This window comes from Loxodonta africana, chromosome 10 (genome assembly GCF_030014295.1).
Source record: "Loxodonta africana isolate mLoxAfr1 chromosome 10, mLoxAfr1.hap2, whole genome shotgun sequence".
Lineage (NCBI taxonomy): Eukaryota > Metazoa > Chordata > Mammalia > Proboscidea > Elephantidae > Loxodonta > Loxodonta africana.
In genome coordinates, this window is record NC_087351.1 from 87,510,321 (window position 1) to 87,535,417 (window position 25,097).

Below are 25,097 nucleotides of genomic sequence, written 5' to 3' on the forward strand. Positions count from 1 at the left end.
ATCAGTAGCACATTTGGCTTTATGGGGCACGATGATGGAGAAATTGTAGAGGATCTCATATTGCCATTTATTTTGGTCTCTTTTTAAAAGTCACATAACAGGGCTCTCCACACTGAGGATTCGAGCTAATATTTATTGAATGCTAACTAAATGCTTCTTGCTCTTCTAAGTGTTCTATATCCATCATCTCAGACAATCCTCACAGCTCTATAAGGTGGGCAATCTTAGCATTCCCTCTCCACAGAGAGGCTAAGTAGCATGCCCAAGATCACACATCTAGTAAGTGGCAGAGCTAGGATTTGAACCTATGTGGTCTGGCTCCCGATCCCAAATTCGTAGCCACTATTCTGTACCACCTCTGGCGTAGGCTGCGTGCCCTTTAAAATTCTCTGTTGATGGTATACAAGGCGTGTTTTTCACCTCAGTGAATAAGAATGTGAGAAGCTATGGGGAAACCCTATATGAACGTCAGCATGGCATCATTGTTAATAAAGGCTTATGAATCCAGGTCAGTCTTATTACCTTCAGGGCTTAGCAACAACTCAACAGAAGACTTAGAGTCTCATTTTTAGATGCTCTGCCCCAAAGGATCCAACACGTGACCTCTTTATGAACTAATTCAATGAATGTCTATTGAGCACTTGCTGTGTTCCAGGCATGCCACGCACCCTAAACTAGGGCTAAGCCACAGTCCCTGACCTCAAGGAGTATACAATACATGGACACCTAACAACCAATGAGCAATGGTTAAAAGCTCAACAATATCCTAAAAGCTGATGCCCACCTGTTGCCCACTTGTTACCTGCTTCAGATGCATGGGTTATTATTGTTTGCTGGAGGCCTTATGGGCAGCTCCACCACCAGCTGAATGGGCACCGTCTCTGAAAGGCACTCATGTCCAGAAAGGTTTTCAGGCAGTCTGCCAAGAGCACAAAGGTCTTACCAGACAAGTGGCGTGGAGCAATGCCAAAGATGACAGTCAGCTACGTAAAAACAGACAATTGTAGAAAAGAATGCATAACATGGTCCCACTGTGGTTTAAATGGATATACGTGGTTAAACACCTAACTGTAGGTAGCATAACCCAGTGTATAGGAACCTGGGCTCTGGAGTCAGATTAGTCGGATTTTATTAGCTTTGTGGCTTTAACTTTTCTATGCTTCACATTCTTGCCCTGTAAAATACAGATAACAATCACAGATGTGGTGAAGACTAATGAGAAAGCAATGTAAAGTGCTTAGTGTAGTGCTTGGCACATAGTAAGCCCTCTATAAATGTTAGCAATGATTTTTATCAACATTAATAGTAGCCATAGTTACCTCTCGGGGGTGGTTTGAGGGAAGCAGGAGGGAAGGACCTTACCTTTTTATCTGCTTTATTTACTTCTTGGTTATTGGATTTTTAAAAAATAATAATGATGTATTACTTTTGTAATTAAAAAGAAAATCTAGCCAGGGTTTCTTTTGGCTCTCCAGAGGCACCTGTTGAAATGTAGTAGGTTACCTGGGAGGTACATAAAAGGTGTACACATTCCATCTTCTCCCACTCCTTGTGTCTATTTCCTAGGGAAAAGTTGATTTCAGGTAGGAGATGTAGAAAGGCTCAGGGCTAGGGACTAGGGGGAGCAAATTGTGGAACTGGAAAGTCCAGTAGCCTGCTTCAGGCAAGGTTTCATCCAGGGCCTCTAGTACCGGTCTCTCTCCATCTCTCAGCTGTGCTGTCCTCCATGCTGGCTTTATTTTCGGGCTCCTTGTTTTAACATGGTGACTGACAGTAGCTCTAGGTCTACATGTTCGAAAGCTCAAGTCCAGTGGGAAAACAGCACATGACCCTCTCTCGGCAATCCCAGTAAAGATCTCCTGATGTTTCCTGGGCTCTGACTGGGGTGATATGCCCATCTCTGGACCAATCACCGTAGCAGAGGCATTGAACAGTGCTCTGATCAGAATCGACTCGACGGCGCTGGGTTTGTTTTTTTGGTTTTTTCTGATTAGGGGCCTTTGTCACCTGCCCACCCATAGAGTGAGAGGTAAAGTCAACTGCACTCAAAGCACAGGGATTGTGAGTGGGGGAGATGATTTTCAGGAGGGAAATGGGAGTCCAGTTGCCAAAAGAAGGATGAATGAGTGCTGGGCAGCAAAACAAGAGGTTCACCATGTCGACTAAGGAAAATGTGCAGTTCAGAGGATGATCAGATGGCGCCATACCTTTTCAACTGATTTATTCTGCCAAAGCTTCATTGTAGACACCCCTGACGTCTAGACTTACCCTGGGGTGAGCAAAGAATGGACAAACTTTCCTCAGCTTAGGTAAGGGTGGATTATAAATAACTGTCTAAATCTGCAGTAGGCAGGACTAGCAACACTTTTTAGAATCAGGAGACTCATGCAGGGAGAAGTAGGTAAAAGCGAAGGTTAGAGTATACAGGAAAGAGCCAGACTCAAAGTGTGAGAAACCTATGCCTGATTCCTTGGAAATGGCAGCCTTGTGGCTGCCTTTCAAATATATAGAACAGAAACCTAGAATCTCAAATGTTTACCAGGCAGATAGGTAAAGCAAACGGGGGCAGCAGGCTGGTGCACTTGAACCAAAGATATATTCCCCCCCGAGAGCGGTATCCACCTAAATAGTGACCCGCCATCATCATTTTTTTTTTCCGCAAGAGAAGCTGTAAATTCAGATTGGATGTGTGTGTGGGTGTGGGTGTGGGTGTGTGTGTGCACACGCCGGTGCACATGTGTGACATCTCCCCATTTTTAAACATTCACAGCCAAAGCCAATTTTAAATTACATCATGTGAGCCGAAACAACAACAAAAAAAGACGTGTCAGTGGGTCAGAATCTCCCTGTGGATGTTCCGTTTGTGACATCTAATGGAGCCATATTGTCACAGAGCAAAGAAACTCACTTTTTCATGTGTGCAATATTAAATCTGTGAGTTTAATCTATGCCCAAATCAACAAGCACCCAGTGACAACCCACTGCCCAAAGTTCAACCCTTTCATTTACACTATCTAACTAAAATCTGAAAAACACCGCGTGGGCCACGAAAAGAGAGGGAACATCACTGTGAGAACAGTACTTTCATTTCCTGGCGAGGGTGTGGTTAAATTCACAACTTTGATGTGACAGTAACCGTGGGAGGGTTTTACATTCGATTTCCTGTTTCCTTTTCTTAATAAAGAAAGGAAAAGTGGGCCCCCGCAGCAGCGGTACTCTGAGTTCCATAGGAAGACACCATGGGGGTTCCGACTTGGCCACAAGCAAAAGCAAAACATAACTCCCAAACCTGGTAGATTAGCAATATGCAGAAGACTGCGCGCCCTATGGTTGCTTTGGGCTGTTTTGAGTATCTCGTGCAGCAATTTTCCACCTCACATCATTAGACTAGTGGCTAAAGTCCTCTGTTTTTGAATATCTAAAACTATTTACCACAACAGACTTAGAATATAATAATGGTGATGATGACGATGATAGTAGCTATCACGTGCCCGGGGCTGTGAGAGTTGTCTCTAATTCCCATATAAACCCGACAACAATTATATCATTTTACAAATGAGGAAACTGAGGCTCAGAGGGGTTAAGATAATTTACTCAAGTCACTTGTAAGTGATGGAGCTGGGGTTCTAGTCTTCCTTTCGTTCATCAAATATTTATCGGTCACCTATTTATTGGGCCAGGCACATGAAAGGATTGATAGTTGAAGACAGTTGAGCTCAAAATCAATCGCACTTGCTAAAAATGACCTTCTGTGTACAGGCCACATTTGGGATATTTATCTTGAGTTGTCTTGCATTCGCTCAAATGCTTATTGAGCATCTATTGTGTGCACAGTTCTAGGCTGACTGCAGGGGTGAATAGAGAGGTATGAGATGCCCAATCATGTCTTCTGGGAGCTTGTAATGCAATTGTGGAGACAGAGCCTAGTCAATAAAATATTTGAATAATAATACAAGATAATGCATAATTAAATGCTGAAGTCAATGGTCCAGATGAAAAAGTTTAGGCTGCAATGGTTGGGACAGAACAGAGGAGGGAGGTCTTGGATGGCTGGAATGGAGATGGCATCCTCAGTAGGTGTGCAGTAGAGAAGGGACAATGCACAGCATAGTCACAGGAGTGGAAGCAGGAAAGAATACAGTGATGCAGCATAACTTGGTGCCTAAGCCCTCAGTTATGGAAGTCACACAGTCCCCGGTGTGAATCCAGGCACTGCACCTTCCTGCCTGTGTGATCCTGGACAGATTATTTTAAGTGTAGTCAGCCTCAGTTTCCTAACCTGTAAAATGGACATAATCAGGAAAATGGTGCAGATAAAGCATTGTCTGGTACATGGCAAGCCCTCGATGGGAAATCAAACCAAACCCACTGCTGTTGAGTCAATTCCAACTCACCACCACCACTCCGTGCTACAGGGTAGAACAGCTCCGTTGGGTTTTCTCCGCTGCAATCTTTATGGAAATAGATCTTCAAGCCTTTCTTCTGCAGATCCACTGGATGGGTTCAAACTACCAACTTTTAGGTTAGTAGTCAAGTGCAAACTGTTTGTACTACCCAAGACCTTTAACTACTGTTATTATTATGGTCTGTTTGTGGGGATGCCTTGTGGCTGTTCCACCTGAATAGTGGAGAGAGATGTGTGGCCACTCAGAAACCATAACGTAAGAGCCCAAAGGAGGACTGGAAACTCTACAGCCGTGAACTAAAAGCAGCATGTATCAGCCCCAGAATCGGATAACACAACCAAACCACAAATGTGCCTCTCAAGTCTTTAAAGTTCTATGGCAGGGCAGGACCCACTGTAACTTACTCTGTGTGATGGAGTCAAACCACAATTTTTTTTTTCTTCTTTTTCTCATCAGACTTCACAGGAAACATACTCCCTTGTTCAGATTTAAGATAAAGTTCCCCTTCACCTTGACTCTCCTTTGTGGCACTAACTCACCCATTAAGTCACTCACTTTCTATCCTAGGCCCGTATCATCATCAGCTTATATTTAGTAGGCACATGGATTTATATCGCCCTTACGTTCCAATAAGAAGTCTATGAAGACATAGCTTGTAGTCAGACTGAGCTGACAATCTAAGAAAAGGAGGTGAGAGTTTCTAGGAGGACACAGCCAAAGGGGGTGAATTTCTTTAAAAGTTGTTTATTTTGCCATCAGTAATCCCCTCTGATGCTGTCGCTCCATAATTATTTTAGGCATCATGACTTTCAGCCTAACCTCTGTGCCCAACAGAGAGAATCTATCCCGAGGTGTTGATAATGATTTCTCAGCAGCTGTTACAAATTAATAGCTTTGGCTGCCTTCCCAAGTTGACCCATTAAAATTCTCAAGAAAATTGGCTTTAAGGCATTTCCCAAAGACCCTTGGCCTAAACCTTTGCCTCATTCTGAGAGTACCTATTCCTGGATCTCTTTAGAAGGGACTACATGAGGATTGGCAGTAGGAGGGCAGGGGACGAGGAATGTAAACAAAAACCCAGTGGATTACAGTTTACAGCTAGTTTTTAACAAACTTATCTCAGTATCCAGAGAAAGAGGGAGGCAAAGAAATAACAAAGCGCTACAATAATACCTAACATTTATCAAGCAATCACCATACACGTACGTTGTCTCCCTGTCACCTCAATAACACTATAAGGAAGGCACTCTTGTTATCCCCATTTTACAGGTAAGGAAACTGAGGCACAGAAAGAGGAAAATTTGGGAGATAAATAATTAGTAGATAAGTGGCAGGTTTAGGATTTGAGCCCAGGGTCTAGCTCCAATGCTGGTATCGTTAAATACTACCAAGGTGTGTGTATTTATTGGGGGCAGGCGGGGGAGGTGCAGAGTAAAAGGGCCAGGAATAGAAGAGAGTCTTGGGGGCTTTGGCTTTGGTCCAACATGATGCTACCCTGGTTACAGAAAAGAATCCAATCCTAGATGGACAAGGTATGTCCAGACAGATACCTAAAGATAGAACAGTTTTAGTTTTTGTACTGATTTTCTGCCCCCTTCCTTTTCCGTTCTCGTGGGGCCAGTCAGGTTCCAGCCTAGTTTTGGACTAGTGTGGATCTAGTTAGTCTAAAGATCCCTGGGTGATGCAAACAGTTTGTGCTCAACTACTAGCCTGAAAATTGGAAGTTTAAACCCACCTAGCAGCATTGTGGAATAAAGGTCTGGTGGTCTCCTTCCATAAAGATTAAAAAAAAAAACAGCCAAGAAAATCCTATGGAATAATTCTACTCTGTAACACATGGGGGCACCCTGAGTCAGAACCGACTTGACAGCAACAGGTGTTAGCCTAAGGGACTACTGGAGCCATCTCTGGCTCATGGAGCTCCAGAGTGGCCAGTGGGAGTCCAGGGGCCACAACAGAATGACTCACCTGGAGGTGGCATCCTAGTGGTCCCAAGGACTCCCAATAAACTGGTCTTTGGGTCCTTGAAATCCTAGTCCAATCTGGAGTTGCCTCAAGACTCCTCTCTGGTCCTGTGCCTCCACTGACTCTGAGGGAAAGGCCTCCCCTTTGCTCTAGACAGTTGAAAGCCTGTCTCAGAATTCAGCAAGCCCTGGGTTTGAAGCTCACTTATTGGCTATGCAGACTTGAGGAAGTTAACCTTTCTGTGCCTCTATTTCCTCATCTGTCAAATGGGGATAACAGTAGAAGCTACCTCATAGGGTTGTTTTAAGGATCAAATAAATGAAACCACATCTAGCAAATAAAGCACGCTCCGAATTTGTTGCCGTAGAGTTTATTCCGACTCATAGCAACCTAGTGGGGTGGAGTTGAACTGCTCCATAGGGTTCCCAAGGAGCGGCTTGTGGATTCGAACTGCCAACCTTTCGGATAGCAGCCGAGCTCTTATCCACTGCACCACTAAAAAAAAAAAAAGGCACCATAAATGTGGGTAGCAGCCTGGTGAACAAAGCCCGTGGCCTTGCCAGGCCCTGCAGCCATGGGCTTAGCCCTCTTGTGGGAGGAAATGGTTTCATCACCCCACTGTCTAGGTCAGGGCCACTTTCTTTGGGGAAGGGCTCTGCAACCTTGCCTGCTCGCAGGGACAGATAACCCAGTAAGTAAGGTAAGCACGGACTTACTTGTGTTTACTTACTAATCACAGTGAACAATTTCATGTGGGTTTCACCCAGGGTCATCCACTCCTGTCAGGGATTGTAAATTTGAAAAGAGGCTTTGATTCTGTAGGAAGGTGCTGTGCGGTTGGGAGAGAGACAGATGCTGGTCATACCTAGAAGCAGAATCTATGATGTGGTGAAAAAAATGTGAAATTGTTCACTACAGATGATCTGGTAAGCAAGCAAAGCACTGTGCTTACCCTGCCTACTGGATAATTCACCCCTTCCTACTTGACATGCTTGCTTACACCCAGCACTCAGCAGGACTCTGCCAGCCACCAGTGTGCAAAGGAGCACAGAGGCCCACACCCACCTGCCAGGTAGAATACTGTCATGGCAGCCCAGCGCGACCTCGTGCACGGCCGTGTCCTTTCCCCTGCGGCATGTGAGAAGCTCAGGGATGTTCTGGTGCTTCTGAAGGTCCTTCTACTGACCTGGCTGGGCAACCATGGCTGTCACCTTCACCGAAAGACATTCAAGGAGAGACTACCCCAGGGTCCAGGCAATGGTAATTTCTAGGCATGGTAGAAAGGGCCTTTTCAAAGTTGGCTCAAAACAAAACAAAAAAACCTATTTCTGTCAAGTCGATTCCGACTCACAGCTACCCTACAGGACAGAGCAGCACCGCTCCATAGGGTTTCCAAGGAGCAGCTGGTGGATTCGAACTGCCGACCTTTTGGTTAGCAGCCAAATGCTTAACTACCGTGCCACCAGGGCCCCAAAAGTTGACTTGGGAGTCTCAAATATGAAGAACGGCAGGAGATGATGACTGGGCGGGAACGGGGATACTGTGTCAGCTTCTGCTTTCCACAGCATCTCTCGCCCTTGGCACAGAGTTGGCTCTCCAGGCTCGGCACTAACACATAGTGGTTAAGTGCTTGGGTTTGGGAGCCAGACCACCTACAGTCGAATTCTGGCACTGTTGCTTATTATTAGCTGGGTGACCTTTGGCAATTTCCTTAACCTGTCTGTGTCTCAGCTTCTCATCTGTAAAAGGAGATGATAATAATAGTATTCGCCTACTCACCTCTTTAGGTTGTTTTGAGGACTAAATGAGTTTTTATAAAATACTTTGAGCAATGCCTGGAATGTTGTAAATGTTAGCTGTACTTATTTCCCACATAATAGAGATTTTAGTTCTGAACAGAGGCTCAGATGAATAAGGGGGAGAATCCAGAGTTGTAGACTAAGTCTGGAGTCCCTGGGCTATGAAAACAGTTAAGCACTCACCTACTGACTGAAATGATGGTGGTTCAAACCCACCCAGAGGCATCTTAAAAGAAAGGCCTGGTAATCTGCTTCTGAAAGGTCATAGCCTTGAAAGCTGTATGGAGTGTAGTTCTACTCTGAAACACATGGGGTCATCATAAGTTGGATTCGACTCAACAACAACAGGTTAGATTATTTAATATTTGATCTTGAAGTCTGCTCTCTTCTGAACACTACTACCTTGGATGAAAAGAACCCCTACTTTGTACGCTTTAGGGTAGCCCAGATTTCATCTTTGGGGGCATCAGTCCCCCAAAGTACAGCATGATTGCCAGACCTTGGATATTTGGGTTAGAAGCTGGCATCACGGTGCCCGTGGGGTGCCCAAGTGGACTTGTTCAATCGTCCCCTGGTCTCAGTTCCCAGGATGACGGGAGTCTGGTAGGCCTGCCCTATGTCCTGAATCTGGGTGACGTTAGTACTACAAGACTAGGTGAAATGTTAGCCACACCTGGCTGGCCCATAAAAAGGAAATACTTCCCACACCTTGCCTTTGCACACCAAGGGCCCCCAGGTAAAGGCATCCCCAGTTCAAGCCGCCTGCTTTAATGCCTGGGTGTGGCTGCAGGAACCACCCAGTACAAACCGGAGTGAACCTGCTGCCCTTTCCTTTCTCTGCTGCCAAGTTAAACAGAACACAGGGAACACAAATAGATTCATCACAATAAAGCAGTTGTTGGAGCCAGACACAGGAGAACCCACTCCCTGGCAGTGCCACCCCCTTGGCGGGTCTAGACATGATGAGGTGCTCCAAGGGCTGAGGAGGGTGTGGCCCACGGGCATTCCTGCCCAGCAAGAAACCCTCCAGCATGTCTGTACTCATTGCCACCCACGTGGATCTCTCCAGGAGCTGCTTGCTAAGGTGGGGAGGGAGGAGGGTCTCCCTCTAAGTCCTGGATCACCGGGAAATGCCCTTCACACCCACTCAACTTGACTAATGGTACTTGTCAGAGAGGTAACTTTTTAGACACATTAAAATCCTAAAGTCGTCTGAGGTCTGGAGGAATTCGTGCTGGACGTGCTTCTCTGCAGGGTCAGGCATGGGGGAGGAGGGAAATGAAGAAGGAGAGGTCAGTCCCAAGTGACTTCAGATAAATCTAAGGAGCTCTTCAGGTAACTGGTGAACTCAGGTAGTTGCCTCCCAAGCCTGAGGCAGGTCAGAGTCTCCCAGAACTCGCCCAAACTTTTCTGCTGTGTGTGCTCTGGGGCATGTCTCTCTTTGCCTCCTTGGATCTTGGGCCAGTGAGGAAATATAGGTTAGTCTAGGAGGCAGGAACGGATCTATGTTCTTATTTTGTGGTGTCAGCACCTTTTCGTGAAGCTCTAACAGATCTCACAAAAGATCTTCAATCTCCCCTCCACCTTTTCTTTTTAATAAGTTCAGGAAAAGGGGGCTACAGCCTCCCCATGGAAAGGAAACCTGGTAAAGTGGTCCAAGTGAAGGTTTTCTGTCCTTTCCACAGCATCATGGGGATCAAAAACCAAACCCACTGCCATCGAGTTGATTCCATAGTGACCCCATAGGTTTTCTGAGACTGTAAATCTCTATGGAAGCAGGTTGCCGCATCTTTGTCATGGGGATATAGGAAGAGCAAAAGCTATGAAAATCGGCACTTGGGTTGGAAGACTGGTTCTGTACTTCCTCCTTGGGCAAGTTACTTAACAACTTGAGCCTCGGGTTGTCAAAATGGGCAAAAGAAGATATAGTTCACAGAGATATTAGTAGGATAAAATAAGTGCTGGCTGCTACCTGAAAGGTTGGTGGTTTGAACCCACCCAGTGGCATGTGAGAAAGACCTGTACATCTGCTTGCATAAAGATAACAGCCAAGAAAACCCTATGGGGCAGTTCTGTTCTGTCATATAGGGTCCCTATGAGTTGGAAATCTACTCAATGGCACCCAACAACAACAACAAAATGAGATAACATGTGTGGACACCCTGGCACGTTAAAAGTAGAAGATAAATCTTGGCTTCATTTTTTCCTTCCCCCATAATCTATGCCAGTGGTTTGCTGGGTCCTTGATTGGCTTGAAGAATTGGAGGAGAGATCTAGAGAGAGACAGAATCTTGTAGTAAACAAAACTGTCTTATTCTAACTTGGAGCTTAAAGTAGGGAAGATAAGAAGAGCTGCTACTCGACTTCTTTTCTAGATGGTTGTTGTTGTTAGATGCCCTCCAGTCGGTTCCCACTCATAGTGACCCTATGCACAACAGAACGAAACACTGCCCGGTCCTGAACCATCCTCACAGCCATTGTTATGCTTGAGCTCATTGTTGCAGCCACTGTGTCAATCCACCTCCTTGAGGGTCTTCCTCTTTTCCGCTGACCCTGTACTCTGCCAAGCATGATGTCCTTCTCCAGTGACTGATCCCTCCTGACAACATGTCCAAAGTATGTAAGAGGCAGTCTCGCCATCCTTGCTTCTAAGAAGCATTCTGGTTGTACTTCTTCTAAGACAGATTTGTTCGTTCTTTTGGCAGTCCATGGTATATTCAATATTCTTCACCAACACCACAATTCAAAGGCGTCAATTTTGCTTCTGCCTTCCTTATTCATTGTCCAGCTTTCACATGCATATGATGTGATGGAAAATACCATGGCTTGGGTCAGGCACACCTTAGTCTTCAAGGTGACATCTTTGCTCTTCGACACTTTAAAGAGGTTCTTTGCAAAAGATGAAAACCCTGGTGGCGTAGTGGTTAAGTGCTATAGCCGCTAACCAAAGGGTCGGCAGTTTGAATCCACCAGGCGCTCCTTGGAAACTCTATGGGGCAGTTCTACTCTGTCCTATAGGGTTGCTATGAGTTGGGATCGACTCGATGGAACTGGGTTTGGTTTTTTTGTTTTGGTTTTGCAGGAGATTTACCCAGTGCAATGTGTCCTTTGATTTCTTGACTGCTGCTTCCATGGCTATTGATTGTGGATCCAAGTAAAATGAAATCCTCGACAACTTCAATCTTTTCTCTGTTTACCATCATGTTGTTCATTGGTCCAGTTGTGAGGATTTTTGTTTTCTTTATGTTGGGATGCAATCCATACTGAAGGCTGTGGTCTTTGATCTAGATGGTAAGACAGGTTATTTCCGTGCCTAGGAGTAAATCATATCAATGCTTTCCTTTGCCATCTGAAACAAAACACACCTCATTCCCATGCCAAAAACTGATGAAATCTAATCTATCCACAAGTCAGGCTGTCTCATTAACCTGAACTTGAAGTTCCTCTCTTTTCCACTTGCCTTTTTTTTTATGCTCTAGGAGGAATATTGGAGGGAAAGTGGGAAGGAGGCAACTGATATTCCCAAAGAGGACTAACTTGACCATCAGCTGATAGAAAGAAGTAGAAACTATCATGGTTTCCTTGAAAATACTAGAATTAGTAAACTACCTCTTTACCCACAGTTCTGTAATAAGCAGAATCTGCATTATGCTTGGACATGTGGCATGAACATCAACTATTCCTCTCCTCTTTGGCCTACAGTTCCAAAATCCTGTCTTCTAATAAGTGAGGACCAGACACCAGAAACATTGTGGTGGGGATGGGTAGATGGGGCAAGGGTTTTGGAAGTGCTGGTCAACTAGGTAGAAACCTGGGGAGGGACAATAAAGTGGGAAGAGAGTTAAGGGAGAACTATTTACAGAAGGGTGTCAGGGAAATGAGTAATAGGCAGGTCAGAGGATGGAGCAAGGGACTGTTGAAAGGGAACAGATATGCTCTGTGGGCAGGTGGTAAAATATCTGAATGGAACCTCAGGGAGGGCTAGTGTGGGGTAACAGGGAAGGAACCCTGAGATGCTGATTTGTCAGAGATGAAAAAAACGGGATTGGATTTGTGTTGGTGGAAGAATGGAGGGATCCAGGGCCAGTGCCAGATGCCATTCATTTTAATGAAACCCTTCCTTTTGCTTCCACCGTCTAAAACAGACTCTATGTGCTCACCCCAATGGTTTATTTTAACTTTCAGCAAATGATACTCCTTCTCTTTTTCCTCAAAAACGAAGGAAGCAATTTAATTCAGCCAGGCTGGGGGGTTATAGTATTTGGTGAAAGTCCAAAGTCCTAGGCCCTCAGTCTCAGTCTGCCGTATCATTCAAACCTTATGTTCCATTCAGGTGGTTTGCTTTCACATGGTCATCCCAACCCTTCACTGGCTCTGCTTCTTGATTTGGCTTTGCTACAATTTGTTGCTGCAACTTTCCAGTAACTGTTTAGGGTTGTGTAAAGAAAATGAGGCTGGCACACTGAGAAACTTCTCACACTCCACTGGCTTGTATAGTCAAGATTGAATTAGGTAATGCAGAAATCAAAGCTTCAGTTCCTATTGTCTTACGTTTTTCAAGCCTTCCCAGTCTTTAGGTATTACAGTCCTCAAGGGGCTTTTCAAGTTTTCTCTCTCTCTTTGAGAGAAACTGTTCCTGAATGTAGTTATTAGCCACCCCTCCCTGCAACCCCCCACACATACATGTCTTCAACAAAGCTCTAAAGAACAAATGGCTAAACTTCTGCTCTTTTTAAAGTATAAAAGGCAAATCGAAACTTCTTCCCGATTCTCCTTAATTCTGGGGTTTACTCCAACATTGGAATGTTTTGTAACCTGGGTTTTGTTCCTGTCTCCTGGGCAAGACAGTTGTGGTCAGTGGTTGTTCTGCGGGCTGCTGTCTGGAGGAGACAGTGGTTAGGGAGGTCACCCTGACAATTAAGGGTAGGGAGTGGTCTAGGTTTGGCCCTCAGTCTGGAGTCACTGGCATCAAAGAGAGATCTTGGCTCATGGCGAGCCTGAGGCGTGCTGGGGCAGCCTAGGGGGTGTCCTGGCTTTCCAGGGGCTAGGGAACCCTCTCCGGCCCGGGGGCGGGAGAGAGGTTGTTCCAGAATCGGTTCTGGCTCCACTGCCGCCTCAGCACTTTCTAATTCCAGCGCCAAACAACAACAGCCACGGCTACAGCCATAGCAACAGGCCCCGCCCCCTCCCCGCGGCATGCAGCACGTACGGAGACGCCTGCGTCGCTCCCTCCGCCCCTGGCGCTGAGGGAGGGCGGGGAGGTGGAGGATGACGTTTACTTCATCGTCTCCATGGATATAATGCATAGACGTCAACGGTGCTCAGTGTTTAGTGTGTAACGTTTCTCTGTCTCCATGGGAACGTCAGGCGGCCGAACACTGGGCCCCAGCAACAGGCTTCTGATTGGTCAGATGCTTCCAAAGGCGGAGCTTCGTCTCCCGCGCCCGCTCCACTGAGTTGCTGTTTTGGGTGTTTGTCTCTTGCTTGTTTATTTCTTTAACAGATCCTGGAGGCTGAGGTCTGGATCCGTCGCCAAGGGTGGGATCCAGGAGAAAACGTGTTCAACGTGCTGCTTGCTTCTGCCGGTTCAACCCCACAGATGATATAGCCCCATTGTGACCAGGTCCGTTGTGGGCTTCACAACAGTCCTCCTGTCTGGCCTCAGTCACAACCCAATATTTGGTGTTTCCCCCTTCCCCCTACGCATCACATCTCAGAGATGCTATTACCCTTTCATCCACATCCCAAAATTAGTGTTGTCCTCACAGGTAAACTTGTTTATGCTCCCAAGCACAGCCGGGGCCTTTCATACCTAATGCCAGGATTCGGTACTACCCCCTGTAGGATCAGGCTACATTTTTTCCGTCTAGTCCTAATTCTGTTGAATTACATCACTTATCCTGGGTTTGTTTTTTTTTATTATTATTATTTGTTATCCTTATTCCCACCCAGAGATGTTCAGAATTCTCATAGCCTGAGCAGAAACCAAAAATCCCAAAGGGCCTGGGTGGGTATTTCCTATTCATGGGCTCATTGAATCTTATCCTTGTTTCTCTACCCATCATAATTCCAGAAGAGAGGGCCATTTGATTTCTCCAAAAGAAGTAGAAATAACTAATCTTGAAATTCCAGATTTCCTGATATTGATGGAGTTAAACAGTCTGAGGTACAAATAATGTCTCTAGAGAGAAACAGTTTTGGTCTTCCCTGGGCTCCCATCAGTGAAACCAAGTTAACATCTGGCAAGAGATAGTGATCTAGCCTCAGGGGTTTCAATCAAATTGTGCTTAAAAGAATGCCTTAAAATCTTTAGTTATGGTGTCAAATATAATAAATCTTCACCAGCTCCTGCACGTACAAGTCTGAAATGTTTCATAAAAGGTTTAGATGACCCGATAACATGTTTTCAAAACCCAGAGAGCCACTGATGCAAACCTCAAGTTAAAAACAAGAAAGTAAGATCACTTTCATAGATTGGGGTTGATAAGGACAGTAGCTGTTTGCTCCGCTCTGTTTTAGCTCGCTACCTCCTTTCCCCTTTATCTGCTCTGGTGAATACCCTTGCTAACTGCAGCTGACAATTTTCTTAGGAAATGTGAGTGAAATTAAATGAAACTGTGGGCCTGCTTGATCCAAATAGGACCAAAGGGAGGAGCCGTTTATCACAGTGAACTTTATTCTAAGTCACGGGGTCTGCAAGTGCTTACTATTTACCCGGTGAATATATTAAATTGCTAGGCAAGTCTCCCTCCTGTTCTGACTCTTCCAGGGAATATCTGAAAGTCTGATATAAAATCATTTTTAGACCATCAAACATCCCTTTCTAATTCTATCATCTCTTTACATTTCCAGGAATACAGAGTGTCTTGGTCTCTGAGAGCCAAGGTATCTGGGTTACACCGAAAGAGGAATAATGAGGCAATATTTACATTGTGCATTGAAGATGACCTGAAAAGCTGGAAGAGGTGATTGAGGGCATTTTCTCAGTGTGGATGAAGACGAGGGGAGGAAGATGGAAGATGACAGGGTCTTTGAGTGTCTAGATAAGACTCCAACATACAAACCAAGTTTTTCACCCTGTCCAAGGGCTTCAATTATAACCTCAAATCTTCCATGTCTTCCACCTCTCAGTCTTAGTTCTTTCCTTTTCCTTTTTGTTGCATGCAAATGTGGCTGTAGGCCATGGTGTGTGGCCCAGGGAGTTTTTAATCCAGGAGATACCAAATAGATTATAGTCCTGATGGTACTGAGAGAAGCAGTTTGTTTCAATGTGCTTGCATGCACATACACATGTATATACCCTTCCTGCTGTGTTCTTTGGCCAGTCTGCTCTGTTTAGCTAACCAAATTCAAACTAAGGACCATGATGTCCTGCTATGCTGCTGACTTCTTTAAACCGTGAGACGAGTAATCTCCTCAATCTATTTCCTCATCTGTAAAATGGGGTCCAGAGAACTCATAATTTAGTGTAAATTATGGTTGCTTTGACCTAAGAGGATTGCAGTGATAGTGATTATTAGTTGGTACTGTGGAAATACAAAATGCTGTATAAATGTTTGGTTATTATTAACGGCTATAGTTTTCCCCAACACCTTCCTGTCTTGGTGCTGAGTGGAGCCTCCACCCACCAGGTTTCCTCAGCAAAGAGGCCAGGAAATATGCAGCAGTAGTGACCTACCTGGCCTTCCGAGGCCCAAGGACACACTGTACTTGTTCTACGTCCCACCCATGATGAAATTTAGCTCTTCAACTCACTCTTCTCAAGTGTGGCTTTTCTCAGTTGTAAAAATGGAGACAGCTACCTGCCCTTGTTACCTCTCAGGACTTTTTGAGGGTCACACTGGGTTATGTTTGAGAAAGAACTTTGAAAACCATAAAACATAAGGCATTTTAAAGTTTAAAAATGTTTTACGAGATGAGGTGACCTGTAAATGGAGCAGTATCAAGGTGGACTCGAGGGGTGTAACCCATTGGCAGATGGGCTGAATACCCACCTGTGTGATTTGATACGCCCTATATCAAGGAGTGGAATCCCTGGGTGGTACAAATGGTTAACACACTTGGCTGCTAATGTAAAGGTTGGGGGTTTCAATCCACCCAGAGGTACCTCAGAAAAAGGCCTGGCCATCTACTTCTGGAAAATCAGCCATTGAGAGCTCTAGGGAGTGCAGTTCTACTCTGACACACATGGGGTCACCATAAGTTGGGGTTGACTCAACGACAACTGATTTTTGCTTTTACATCAAGGAGTGCTCCTTCACTGTCCAGAAAATCCCATTGCCAGCAATGTATTCCTGTGGATTAAGCATTTTCTACTCCCTTCATGTCTTAATTTTAAAATACAATTGTTTTCTGTAAGGAGTTCAGTTCCTAAAGTTTAATGTAAATTAGGCTACCAGATGTGCTCCTCCCTGTCAGATGAGATGGCACCATACAGGAGCACTGGACTCCTGGGAGGAGGACTCCAGTGGGAGGGCTGAGACGCAGAATGCTGGAAGCCTAGAGGAGATTATGAATTTTAATCAAAGCCTTCACAATTGTGCTGGTGGCTGACAGAGGCTACTGACAGACCACCTTGTGGACCTGTAATTCTACTTATACACGAATAGGGAAAACTCTTCTCTTCCTGCCCACACTGAAAGCCTCTAAAAATATCTCTGCATAGTAACCCAGGGGTTCCCATGCTGTTGGATTGTACGAGCCTGAACATTTTTTTTTTTTTTTTGAGGAACGGACATAAGTTGCCAACTTTTAGTTTTACCAAACGACATCAATAACAATGACTACTTATTGTCACTGTTATTTCATAAATGAGAGGACATTTTAACGCTAAAAAGCAGAAAAGATAATCTAAGACTAAAGGACAGCTCTTTAAATTGAATATATGTAGCTTTATGAAAACTCCTTGCTTTGTCTTTATTTTTCTTATCTTCCTTTACAGCTCTACCCCTTTTTTGGTCTCTGTGGTGGTGCTGACAGTATCCAAGAGCAGAGATATCAAGGAGAGGTAGAAATGTAATGCAAGAGCTATGTAATTTCCCTAATCAAACTGACCACTTCTTGCACTATGCACCTTCAGGTCTCAGGTTTCTTTGATAAAGGCAAGTAATAAAATCTCACCAGGATGGGCTTCCGGTGACAGAAACATATAATACCTTGAGTAATTCCCTTGGAATTACTTCCACGGTTGGGGGCAGATCAGTTTGTTTTCAGTTGGCCCAATCCTTGCTTGGATTATGCCTCACCTACCTGAACACTCCCAGTTTTACCTGGGGAGGTGGGATTATTGATTTCCCCATGCCTGGTTCACCCAGATCAGTTGGGCTGAATGGTGGCAATTGGCTTGGGTCCCAAGCCTTCCTTCCAACTGGTGTCCCAGGCCAGTGCAAGAGACACAGGCAAGGCCAGTTTAACCAGTGTCTTGGGCAACATTTGGCTCTTACATTTTTCTTGCTTCCAGTTTCCTCTGGCAGAAGTGGAAGCACGCTATGTGTCCTGTGATTGCATGTGAACCCAATGCAACCATTAGCACTATATCTACATCTGTTTCCATGGGTGGATTTTTCCATAGGCAAGGTAAGCAAGGTGCTAGCATCTGTCTCTCTCCCAACCCCACAGCACTTTCCTTCAGAATCAAAGCCTCTTTTCAAGTTTACAACCCCTGACAGGGGCAAATGACCCAGTAAACAAGATAAGCACATTTGCTGATGTATAGCGAACAACTTCACATGTAGTGAACAACGTCTGTGGTGAATCCCATATGAAATTGTTTACTACAGATGACCTGATAAGCAAGGTAAGCACTGTGCTTACCTTGCCTGTTGGGTAATCCACCCTGTCTATCTCTATCTCTGTCTTTTCCCCAAGGCCCAATATAGCTGGAAGCTGAGTCTAGAATTTAATTCTCGGCAACATTGGTATAATTGAGGCCCATGAGACTGAGTTTCTCTCTCATCAGTCAATCCCTGGTGTTGAACAAGTTACCTAGAAAAATAGATTCACATATTCAGGTCACCAGAACAGTACCTACTACACTGGGGAGAATATTTAGCCCATTTATCTACTGTGGATTTGAGAATGATAAGATTGTCATTTTTAAAAATTTATTGAACCTACTCAACCAAAATGGCATAATAATATATTTACATCATAGAGTTGTGGTGAATATTAAATAGCATAATATCTCTAAAGCACTTAGCATAATGCCTGAGCAAATACTCAATAAATATTAGTTACTGTTATTTCTATTCACTCAAGAAGTATTTTTTGAGTGGCTATTATGTGCCAAGGAGCCCTGGCGCCATAGTGGTTAAGCACTCGGCTGCTAACCAAAAGGTTGATGGTTTGAACCCACCCGCTGCTCCGCAGAAGAAAGAAGTGGCAACCTGGTTGCGTAAAGATTACAGCCTTGGAAGCCCCATGGGACAGTTCTACTCTGTCCTATAGGGTCTCTATGAGTCAAAATCGACTAGACAGGAGCACGTTTGATTTTGGTATTATGTGTGGGATACTATGTCGGGGCTAGAGAGTTAATCATGAGTAGAATGGGCAAGGGGTCTGTCTTCCTGGAGCCTAGTAGAGAGATAAACACCAAATTCACCTGACAAACATTGAATGCCTAAAAAAAAAAAAAAAAAAATAGTTTTTTTTACTATATATCAGGCCTTCTCTAGGTGTTTGGAGTGTGCATCAGTGAACAAAACAAAGATCTCTGCCCTCATGGAGATTTCTTTTTGATATTAGCCAAATTATTTTCTAAATATGTATAATTACAAATGGTGTTAAGTGCTATAAATGAAAAACCCAAGGTAGAATAAGGGCATCTAAAAGAGCCCCTGGGTGGCACAAATTGTTAAGTGCTTGACTTCTAGCCAGAAGGTTGGCAGTTCAAACCCACCCAGAGGTGCCTTGGAAGACAGGCCTGGCATTCTGCTTACAAAGGATCGCAGCCTTGAAAACCCTAGAAAGCAGTTCTGCTCTGTAAACATGGGGTTGCTGTGAGTTGTAACTGACTTGAAGGCAACTAATAACAACAAAAACAAAAGGTTCCTAATTCAGCCTGGTGAATTCAGCCTCTATAAGGAAGTGACATTTTATGTTTAAGATTTGGATAAAGAGTAGATTTAATGGAAAAGGGTGGGAGGTGGGGGCTGAGAACGTATGTATAATACTGTTACGGTTGTTAGGTGCCTTCGAGTCAGTTCTGACTCATAGTGACATTGTGTACAACAGAAGGAAACACTGCCTGGTCCTGTGCCATCCTCACAATTGTTGTTATTCTTGAGCCCATTGTGGCAGTCACTGTGTCAAGCCATGTCGTTGAGGGTCTTCCTCTTTTTCACTGACCCTCTACATTACCAAGCATGATGTCCTTCTCTAGGGACAGATCCCTCCTAATAGCATGTCCAAAGTATGTGAGACATAGTCTCGCCATCCTTGCTACTAAGGAGCATTCTGGTTGTACTTCTTTGAAGACAGATTTGTTTGATATTTTGGCAGTCCACGGTATATTCAACACTCTTCGCCAACACAATCTGAAGGCATCAATTCATCTTCAGCCTTCCTTATCCCTCATCCAGCTTTCGCATGCATATGAGGCAATTAAAAACACCATGGCTTGATAGAGGGACCCCGGTGGTCATGGTTGCCAGACCTTTTGTTAGCTCAAGACAGGAACCATTTCCAAAGCCAACTCTTCAGACAGGGATTGGACTGGACAATGGGATAGAAAAATGATACTGATGAAGAGTGAGCTTCTTGGATCAAGAAGACACATGAGACTATGTTGGCATCTCCCGTCTGGAGGGGAGATAGGAGGGTGGAGGGGGTCAGAAGCTGACTGAATGGACACGAAAAGAGAGAGTGGAGGGAAGAAATGTGCTGTCTCATTAGGGGGAGAGCAATTAGGAGTATATGGCAAGGTGTGTATAAATTTTTGTATGAGAGACTGACTTGATTTGTAAACTTTCACTTAAAGCACAATTAAAAAAAAAAAAAAAGACACCATGGCTTGGGTCAGGAGCACCTTAGTTTTCAAGGTGACATCTTTGCTTTTCAACGCTTTAAAGAGATCTTTTGCAGCAGATTTGCGCAATGCAATGCATCGTTTGATTTTTTTTTTATTGTACTTTAGATGAAGGTTTACAGAACAAACTAGTTTCTCATTAAATAGTACACATATTGTTTTATGACATTGGTTAACGACCCCATGACATGTCAACACTCTCCCTTCTTGACCTTGGGTTCCCTATTACCAGCTTTCCTTGACTGCGGCTTCCATGGGTATTGATTGTGGATACAAGTAAAATGAAATCTTTGACAAATTTAATCTTTTCTCAGTTTATCATGATGTTGCTTATTGGTCCGGTTGTGAAGATTTTGTTTTCTTTATGTTGAGGTGTAATCCATACAGAAGGCTGTGGTCTTTGATCTTCATCAGTAAGTATTTCAAGTCCTCTCCACTTTTAGTAAGCATGGTTGTGTCATTTGCATGTTGCAGGTTGTTAATGAGTCTTTCTCCAATCCTTACACCTAGTTCTTCTTCATATAGCCCAGCTTCTCTGATTATTTGCTCGGCATATAGATTGAATAAGTATATTCAATAAGTGAAAGGATACAACCCTGACGCACACCTTTCCTGACTTTAAGCCACACAGTATCCCCTTGTTCTGTTTGAATGACTACCTCCTGATCTATGTACACACAGCTAAGTGTTCTGGAATTCCTATTCTTCACAATATTATCCATAATGTACAATACTAGTAACTCATTTATATCATGCTTTCTGTGTTATACCTTTTCACACATGTCCTATAGGTTGGGACTACCCAAGATGGGAAACAGTCTCCGTGTCAGAAGTTTGCAATTTGATTGAATTTAGTCCTCAGCTCCAGAATGCATGTCAGCAGCAGCCTATACTCTGCTCCTTCCCAGGAATCACTGACAGTCAACAGTAGTTGCCTCAGCTTCTCTTAGTCTTTATTGCCTGGAACAAGTAGTACAAACAACGATAGGAATGACCTCTCCAGGACCTGAACCCAGCTTCCTTTACTTGCTGTAATGAAAGTCACCCTAATGCCCCAGAAATGTCTCAGCCTACATTTGCAGCTGGATTTAAATAATCAGGTGTGGGTTGATTATCAGTCTCCAGGGGTTGAACTCCTCCCTACCCACAACACACACAGAATCCTTTAAACCCACTTTTCCCTTTGCTACTAAATTTTCCCTCATTTAAGTTTTAATGCTTTTCTTATGCCCTTGCCATTAGTGAGTTTTCACAGCCTGGGTCATATTCCCGCTATGAAACAGTTCACACAGTTCTGTGTAGATATAATACTCACGGGAACTGAAGATGGGAGGATTCTGATGATGGCTTGTGGAAGAGTCTAGAGCGCAGTCAAAATAACAAAGAATTCAAGAAATTAATGCTGTGAGAGTCTTGCTCTTGTTAGGTGCTGTGGAGTCGGCTCTGACAAATGTACTTGCTTGAGCGGCGTGTAAGTATCAGGGAAGTACTGCCCTGGGTGAAAAGGCTTGGTTTGTTCAGTATTCTGCTGTTTTATAGCACAAATTCTAAACTGAACTCTGTTCAATTGTCAGTGGCTCTCTAACAAAGGCAAAATGGAATGTGCTTGTTTGCAAACTCCTGTTAAAAAGCGCCCTGGGAGACCTCAAGGAGCCCTGGTGGCACAGTGGTTAAGTGCTCAGCTGCTAACTGAAAGGTCAGCGGTTCGAATCCACCAGTTGTTCCTCGGGAGAAAGATGTGGCAGTCTCCTTCTGTAAAGATTACAGCCTTGGAAACCCTATGGAGCAGTTCTACTCTGTCCTATAGGATTGCTATGAGTTGAAATTGACTCAACGGCAGTGAGTTTGGTTTGAGAGTTTTGGGTGACCTCAAGGCCTGGTTTAGGATGACTAATACCACTATTTTAGACTCTATCTGCTTCTGTCAAGGTTACACAGCCAAGAAAATCCTATGGAGGAGTTCTACTCTGCACACATGGGGTCACCATGAGTTAGAATCGACTTGACAGCAACTAACAACAAGGTATAGAGACCTTACCAGCTGTTGATTTCAGTGTGGAGCTGTCGATAAGCTTCCATACCCGTTGCCTTAGAGTTGATTCCGACTCACAGCGACCCTATATAGGCTGTTATCGCATAAGAATGAAATAGAACCGTCCATATCCTGTTTGAAGTGCAGTGACAGCTAGAGAGAACACTGAGCTGGGAGTAGCAGGGGACATTTCCAGATATGGTAGCACTAATTCAATAGTTGGTGTTTATAGTCTCAGGTGGGGAAAAAGATTTTGTTGGTAACTCAGACACTAGGGCTTGAGGTATGCCTTGTAGAAACAGCAGGGTTGCTGGGTTCAGAGGTGTGGGGAACCAACACTTATGCTTCTCAATACTTAACTTTACATTGGGAAAATTTCTTTGTCCCAGAATGCCCTGTCGCCTGTGCTTCCATGGCTGCTTCGTTCTTGTCATTCACTTCTCATGGAAGATGCCACCTTTTTCCACCTGGTCCAACGTAGCTCACAACATATCCCTCCGTTCTAATTACCTGCTCAGCACTTACTATTATCTGGCATTTTTGTTTATTTGTTTTCTTGTTTATTACATTTCTAAACTGTAAGCTTCATATTTGTAGGAAGCTTGCCTCTCTTGTTTACCATGAATTCCAGTGCCTGGCACATAAACCAAAAAAAACCAAACCCACTGCCGTCGAGTTGATTCCAACTCATAGCAACCCTACAGGACAGAGTAGAACTGCCCCATAGAGTTTCCAAGGAGCGCCTGGTGGATATGAACTGCCGACCTTTTGGTTAGCAGCTGTAGCTCTTAACCACTATGCCACCAGGGTTTCCATCTGGCACATCCCAGAAACCCAGTGCCGTTGAGTCGGTTCTGACTCTGCTTAATAAAGGTATTGAATAATGAATAGAATAGGTGACTCTGTACAGTTTAAGAAAGGATTAACTCTAGCAGCCATACACAAGTGTCTGTAGATATTAATGCCTATTTTTTCTGGCTCATATGTAAGACAATAATATTTTGAGGTATGTGAAATCCATTTCTTCCCTAGAGCGAATTTTGGAACCAATGGAAAAATAGAAAGCAGAATAGGGATATGTGATTATAATACAAATAAAATAAGTCTCAAAACTAGATATGTGATATAAACACCTCAGGGCTGCTCTTATCTAAGCATGTAATCTAAAATCACTTAATTTGAAACCTTTCAGTTTTCTCTGTTTTTATTATGATTTTTTTTTTTTTTACACACTTCTGTGGTCATATTTCCATAAGGGCTAGAAGTATGTAAGACATGTGGAAACTGGAGCTATCTATTGCTCAGTGAGCCCATTAATTTGGTGGGTGTCTTAGGTATCTAGTGCTGCTATAACAGAAATACCACAAATGGGTGGCTTTAACAAACAGAAATTAATTTTCTCACAGTTTAGGGGGCTAGAAGTCCGAATTCAGGATGCTGGCTCTAGGCTTTCTGTCTCTGTTGCCTTTGGAGGAAGGTTCTTGTCTCTTTGAGCTTTTGCTCCTTGGGGACCTTCATGTAACTTGGCATCTATCTTCCCCCATCTCTGTTTGCTTCTCTATGCCTAATCTGCTCTTTTTATATCTCAAAGGTGATTGGCTTAAAACACACCCTACGCTGACACGGCCTCTTAACATAACAAAGAAAATCCATTCCCAAATGGGACTATAACCACAGGTATAGGAGTTAGGATTTACAACACATATTTTTTGGGGGACACAATTCAATCCATAACAGTGGGCAAGTGAATAGAGTACTAGTTGAAGGACATCAGGTTTTCTTCCTTTCCCCAGCCTATTTCACAACCCCTTGCTTCACTCTTTTCCAAATTCCAAGCTCAGACAGATGCCAGCTGGCTGAAGCCCTGGGTTCAAGTAAACTTGACTTGGATGGTGAAGCACTAGTAGTAAATGAACTCCAAAATTCTCACCTGCTGTGAAGGTTGCCATTCACAGCAAACAGAGTCCAGGTGAAAGTGAAGAGTCTTCCCCCACAAACACCCTCTGGGCAGGTAATCCATGATTTATTCCAAGCTAATTGATTAATCTGGAGAAAGGAATAGAATGGTTCTGCCAAGTGATTGAAATAAATTCTATGGGCTGAACCCAGTTCTGGGTTGGTAAGACCTGGATGCTAATCAACCTGAAACAGGCAAGAGCACATGGATGCTTTGTTTTTACCTTTGGAGATCATCTCCAGCCCAGATAGGTCTGATGTAGACACTGCATCTGGGCCTCAGGTGACCCTTTACGGTATGTGACAATCCTCCAGTCCTTCTGTCTGTGCAATTCAGACAATCAACAAATACTCACCTGACCCCAGCCACGTGCGCAATCATGGCTGAATTGCCCAAGAAGCCCAAGTAAGTACGTGCTGGTGTGTGCGTGGGGGAGCAAGTTGGAGAAAAAAAAATAGGAACCCTGTATCCATCACTCTATGTATTCAATGCTTATTGTTGTGCCAGGAACAGTGCCTGGCACTGGGGAAATTGCAATACTTCCTTCCTTCGTGTGGCTTATATCCTGATATGACTTCAGCATACATGTAAGCTTTGTGTTTTTTTTCTTAATAAAAATTTATTTTACAATTTAATACTGTTTTATTTTGAGTTACTGGGGAAGAGGCACCATAATCATTTTGGTATTTGAGCAGTGAAAGTTTTAATATGGCCCTATGCTAAGTGCTTTTAATCAACAACAACAACAAAAAAGTTAGGTTTTGCCTTTATGCCCAAATATCTCCTAAAAAGTCACTTGTAGTGCTGAACTGAGTGTGTGGAAAAGAATGGATCTGGGATGTAACCCACACCAAGTGAAATTTCTCATGGTGCTGATTGCTGTTCCAGATGGTTGTGGATCTAAAACTAAAGC

General features: G+C 44.0%; 1 long non-coding RNA gene across 1 annotated transcript in view; it reads right to left on the reverse strand.

Moving 5' to 3' along the window:
* The window catches only part of LOC135232617 (uncharacterized), a 48,959-nt gene extending 43,096 nt beyond the window's left edge, over positions 1-5,863 (reverse strand). Inside the window, exon 1 of the long non-coding RNA XR_010323188.1 lies at positions 4,395-5,863. This is a non-coding gene — a long non-coding RNA (uncharacterized LOC135232617). The remainder of the gene's footprint in view (positions 1-4,394) is intronic.
* Positions 5,864-25,097: the final 19,234 nt, after the last annotated feature.